Source organism: Halichoerus grypus, chromosome 5 (assembly GCF_964656455.1).
Source record: "Halichoerus grypus chromosome 5, mHalGry1.hap1.1, whole genome shotgun sequence".
In the NCBI taxonomy this organism is placed as follows: Eukaryota; Metazoa; Chordata; class Mammalia; order Carnivora; family Phocidae; genus Halichoerus; species Halichoerus grypus.
This window is the reverse complement of record NC_135716.1, coordinates 62131522-62137657: the sequence shown is the minus strand read 5'-3', so window position 1 is coordinate 62137657 and position 6136 is coordinate 62131522. Positions and strand designations below refer to the sequence as shown.

The following is a 6136-nucleotide window of genomic DNA, read 5'->3' as shown; positions in this document are numbered from 1 at the left end:
ATAGGACTGTGTCTTTCCTTAATTTGAGAAGGAAATACAGTTTTTTATACTAACAAGAATACTATCATCTCATGCAAATTTCTGGAAGCTCCATTAGTGTGGAACTAGTCCTATTGCTCATTCTTTCATATTGATTCACTGATTCATTTACTCGTTACGGAGTATCTGCCTATCATAGCTGCTATTCTGCTCGGCTCAGCAGATTTAAAACTTAGTAAGACAAACTTCTCGCTCTAAAATAATTCTTAGGTTAGTCATCAATATGTTTTGTAAAACATGTGACTTCCATGCATGCCAACTGATGCCCCCCAACATAATTATATGTATTAAGAACCTACTATAATATAATTATTCCTAACCTCTATCCAGTCTTGTGAAGCATTTATCTTTTTTCTTTCACAGTATTTCTCAAATTTTATATTTACTACACCTCCCTCAACCCCATTGCTAGGAACATACTTGTATTACTTGGTAATCCTTAAAATGTGCTTTTCACTTTGTTAAAAATAGAAAATATTTGTCAAGTAAAATACAGGTTTCATTTCAGGTATGAATCAAAGAATCTTCCAGTTGTGTTCCTTCTTAATCTTTTTTCTTTCTTTTCTTTTTTTTCTTTTCAAGATTACTTAAAAAAAAAAAAGCAGTCTTAGTTCACAAAAAAATTGAAAGGAATATACAGAGACTTCACACACGCATATTGTTACATCCATAGTCTCCCCCATTATCAGTACCATTTGCCAGGATGGTACAATTGTTACCACGGATGAACCAATATTGACACATCATAATTAACAAAAGTCCATAGTTTACTGTACATTTCACCCTTGGTATTATACATTTTAGTGTTTGGACAAATGTATCATGACATTCTTTCATCATTTTAATATCACAAAGAGTATTTTCACTGCCCCCAAAATCCTCTGTGCTCTGCCCACTTATCACTCCCCTCAGTCCCACCCCTGGCAACCACCAATCTTTTTATTGTATCCATAGTTTTACCTTTTCCAGAATGTCATATAATTGGAATCATACACTATGTACCCTTTTCAGATTGGCTTCTTTTGTTTAGTAATATGCTTTAAGGCTCCTCCATGTCCTTTCGTGGCTTTATAGCTCATTTCTTTTTAGAGCTGAAAACATTCCATTTTCTGGATGTACCACAGTTTATCCACTTACTAAAAGACATCATGGTTGCTTCCAACTTCTGGCAATTAGAAATAAATCTGTATGAACACCCAAGTGCAGGTTTTCGTGTGGATATAAATATTCATCTTATCTGGGTAAATATCAAGAAGTGCGATTGCTGGATCATCTGATAACAGTACATTTAGTTTTGTAAGAAACTGTCAAAGTGTCTTCCAAAGTGGTTGTACCATTTTGCATTGCCACTAGCAATAAATGAGAGTTCCTGTTGCTCTACTCACCGGCATATACTGTTGTCAGGGTCCCAGATTTGGCCGTTCTAATGGGTGCGTGGTGATATCTCACTGGTGTTTCAATTTACATTTCCCTGATGACATACAATGTGGAGCATCATCCTTAATGTTTTAAATACATACGTACATATAGTTCTGGTTTTAGTTCAGACAGACCTCAGTTTTGTTATTATTGTTGTCATTGTTATTTTATTTTTAAAATCAGCTAAATGTTAGACTTTAAGTACAGTAAAAATTCACACTTGTATTTTTTTAAACATGATATTCAATATTTCCCAATATATAATTTCTCTAGTCTGGCAAAGAATGTTTGAAAGCACATAGTACCTTCATAAAGTATGCAAACAAGGAATCGACATTGAAGAAACTGGAGAGATGCCTTCTTCCCTTTAAAAATATTACATTAAAAAATTACATCAAATACATTTGATATATAGTCAGATAATAATGTACAATTATATTGTTAGTCATTGAACACTAGTAAATAATGTTTCTTTTTTTTAAGATTTTATTTATTTATTTGAGAGAGAGAGAGACAGAGAGAGAGAGCAGGAGCGGGAGGGGAGGAGCAGAGGAAGAGGGAGAAGCAGACTCTCCAGTGAGCCGGGAGCCCGACGCGAGACTCGATCCTAAGATCCTGAGATCATGACCTGAGCTGAAGGCAGATGCTTAACCGACTGAGCCACCCAGATGCCCAAATAATCTGTTTCTAAACATCTCCCTGACTCATTATATCAGTGACCAGACAATATCTAGCACCTAGCAGTAGGTATTAAATAACATTTTTTTTTGAATGAATGAATGGATGGGTGAGTGAATAAATTACTATAAAACACGTATGTTTTGCAATTGGAAGTTATTCAATATTTATTACTGATACACTTAAAATTTATAAAAATAAAAACTCTTTTTAAAATGCTTGACAGAATAAATTTATTGATCTAGAACTTAAAGACAAATATTTAGAAAAAAACTGTATTGCCTGACTTTCTATGGCCTCTTTCCAATATCCTTACTTTTTTTAAAAAATAGTAACAGGGGAAGAAAAGAAAAAAACAGCCTTTTAACCAGCTCCCAAGAATAGCATTAACATAATTAGCATAGTATATGTCTTTAAACAAATAAAATTCAAATGAAAGCCTGTTATAGGTTCTTTTCTAATTGTGTTTATGCTTGAGAATACTACAGAGTGAAGCCTTTTACTGTAACTTATTGTCTTTCATATTTTTTAAAAATTAAAATTAATAGGGGCACCTGGGTGACGCAGTCAGTTAAGTGTCCCACTCTGGTTTCTGCTCAGGTCGTGATCTCAGGGTCATGAGATCAAGCCTCACGTGGGACTCCATCCTCAGCGGGGAGTCTGCTTGAAACTCTCTCTCCCTCTCCTACCCATCCCTCTGATCTCTCTCTCCCTCAAATAAATAAATCTTTACAAAAATTAAAATTAATAAAGTTGGACCTATTATTCTTGACATTTGATAAATAAGTTTATTAAAGGGGAGTTTCTTTTCTAACAAGCAGTATCATTCCTTACTTGATAGTACCTCATTTTTGTAAGAGACTTCACAAGAAAGAATTCAAATTTTACAACTCCGTTAGTGAGGAGAAACTAGGTTGATTCCTAAAGTATATTTTGCTGATTTCATTACATACTTCCCAATAAAAGCGCTTTCCATATAGTATCTCACTTGATACATTTCTAATTTTTTTATTTATATTTGTTGACATGGTATTTTATGTTTTCCCCAAGTTTGGTCATTAAGGAAATGAATTACTTTTTCATTATAATTACACATGAGAGACTGATTTACTGTGACTTTTAGGTCTAAAGACTGATTTGAGTTGAATCATTTCAGAGAAGCATTTCTCTAACTAATTGGGTAATTTATATTGTTCTAATAAACTATAATCATATTTTTGGTTGTCTTCAGTGGTGTTTATTTTAATAACTATTGCATGTACTTTTTCCTATAGTACATGTCCCATTTCTTCATTAATAAAAAGGAGAGGATGACAGTTATCTTTTCATGATGTTAGAGAAGTAACCGTCCATTCATGCTTGGTACTTTGTCTGGCACAAAGTAAATAATGCTATTTATTATAATAAGTAAAAATTGTCCAATATACTTCAGATTTACAGATGCTGTCACTAAGATACAGCAGAAAGAAAAGAACTTTCTTTTCTTTTACAGAAAATAAAGTAAAGGGAATTTTTGGATATAGTATTTTCACTACATGAGCACCTCTGCTGGTGCATTAAATATTATCTTTTTTTTACTCTTAACCTCAACCCTTTGAGGTAATTGTATGAGCCAAGATAGGATGGATGTAGCATCCAGCCCACCCAATATCCCAGTGGTTTATTATGATGAATGTTTCTTTCTCATTCACCTCACAGTTCACCGCGGGTCCCCCAGGAAACACTACTCCACTCAGACATCCTAAGAACCAAGCAGTTTTTGTAGAGTGGTTCTATCCTCTTCTAAGGCTTCAGAGTCCTCAAATTGGGTTTCTGTTTCCAGGAAGAGGATAGGGAAGAGAAGGCCAGATTAAAGAAAAGATCAACCTTAGGGTCAAGGTTAAAACAGTAATTGTATGATGTTATAACCTTGCTCTTTCTTAAATTATACTATTTATTTATCTCTGTGTCCCTACCATTTCACATTAAGCATTTGTTTATCGAATTATTTATTCAACAAATTATCCCCTATTGGTTCACACAATATGTTAGCCAAATGAATTAAATATTGAATTTACTAACATAAGTAGTCACTGCTTACCTATAGATATTATCCAGAAAAATAAGAATCTAAAACAGAACCTCTATTGACAACTTCCTCCATATTAGTTTTACTCTACGGTTCTACAAATTTAGTGTCATAATATAATTTAATTGTGCTAGGATTTATTTGTTATTTGAAATTAGGATTACTTTATTTCCAACGAAAGTGAAAATACAACAAAATATTGGGTTATTCTCTATTTTGTGTTTTTCTAACTAAACAAAAAAGAGAAAGCTAGTCTTCATTTAGACTTAAACCTTAAAAACAAATTATTTCTAATCAAATGTCTCTTCTGCCACCTAGGAAAGATTTAAATGGCAAGATTTCTGATTCTTAGTGGTAATTATGAAATCCAAAAAACTTCTTCCTTAAAAAGAGTGGAACTGATAGAGTAGGGTATTAGATACAAAGCACAGAAGAAAAACTGAACTGGAGGTGAAAAATTGAGATTAGAGATTTATGAATTACTTATAAAACCAAGAAATCAGGCCCTATTAGCCTATAAGTAGGTTTAGAATAAGAATAACCAAAGAGGAGCCTGGGTGGCTCAGTCAGTTAAGCGTCTGCCTTCAGCTCAGGTCATGATCCCAGGGTCCTGGGATCGAACCCCACATCGGGCTCTCTGCTCAGCAGGGAGTCTGCTTCTACCTCTCACTCACCCCCTGTGCTCTCTCTCTCAAATAAATAAATAAAATCTTCTAAAAAAAAAAAAGAATAACCAGGACCCTAGAGAACATCAATGTTTATTGTGCCAATAAATGTCTTCTGAATTAACCATATTTTAAATGAATGCCAACATCTTAAGAATATTTGGAGCCCGTGGTTCTCCTATCTATTGGGCTTAATGCCCTAAAATTTCTATTTAAAAAAAAAAAAAAACTTACCTGGACTCTTATTCTGCTGTATTTTTCAATTATCAAAGCAAAGTTGTGAAATGTCCAAAATTTCTTTCTTGTTGACTCATTGAGAATGAGCTTGTTTTTCACTGCAGGTAGTTTGATTTTTCATTACTAATAGCCTGCTTTTAAAACTGTTGGTATTTTGTTGGTTTTGAATTGTTCTAAATGATCTGTGAAACAAAAGCAAAACTTGGACAGCTGCATACCCTCATAGGACAAAACTGGATATAAGAAAGAATGGCTTCCCACTAGATACTTTGGGCCAGTTCTGCTTTTGAGAATGCATTCCCATACAGAATGTGTGCCCCTGAATCCAGTGAACTAAGGAGAGAATTATACAAAGTAGTAGGCAAGAAAGTTTAATTATTAAAGTTAACCTGCGAATTATAAAATCACTGAGGGAAAGCCGAGAACAATAAACAAAATAGCAAGTCCTGTACATTCATTTCTTTAGTTTTTAGTTACACGTGGTCGTGTTGGCTCCGGCAGAACATAAACTAAAATTGGAACGGTACAGAGAAGGTTCACGTGGCCCCTGTGTGATGATGACACGTAAATTCATGAAACAGTCCATATTTAGTTAGTCATATACTTTTCAAATTATGTATATGATATATGTAGACATTACACATTTAATTATTTCTTTTACTTATATATTTTTTTGCAAAATGCATAGCACATTCAGAAAGGACTTGGCAGAGTATTTGTCACAGAGGAAGAACAGATCAATCTTTGTTGTTTTTCGTTAAGCTCTTGGCATGCATTGTCTCGTTTCGTACTCACCACCCTATGAGTACATGCTACTAGGTGCTGCTATTTTAAGGGAGGAAATTAAAGATTTAAAAACCTAAGTGATTTTTTTATTGAAGTACAATTGAAATAAAATTCTCTATTAGTTACAGGTGTACATCATATTTATTCGGCATTTTTACACATTACAAAATCATTCCCATGATAAGTCTAGTTACCATCTGTCACCATATAAAATTATTATGATATTGTTGACTATATTCCCTAT

General features: G+C 33.7%; 1 non-coding gene across 1 annotated transcript; it reads left to right on the top strand.

The window, feature by feature from the left end:
• The first annotated feature begins 5593 nt into the window (after positions 1–5593).
• Positions 5594–5698, top strand: LOC118546634 (U6 spliceosomal RNA). Its single transcript, XR_004922695.1, has one exon. It is a non-coding gene; the product is annotated as a U6 spliceosomal RNA (small nuclear RNA).
• The last annotated feature ends 438 nt before the right edge of the window (positions 5699–6136 follow it).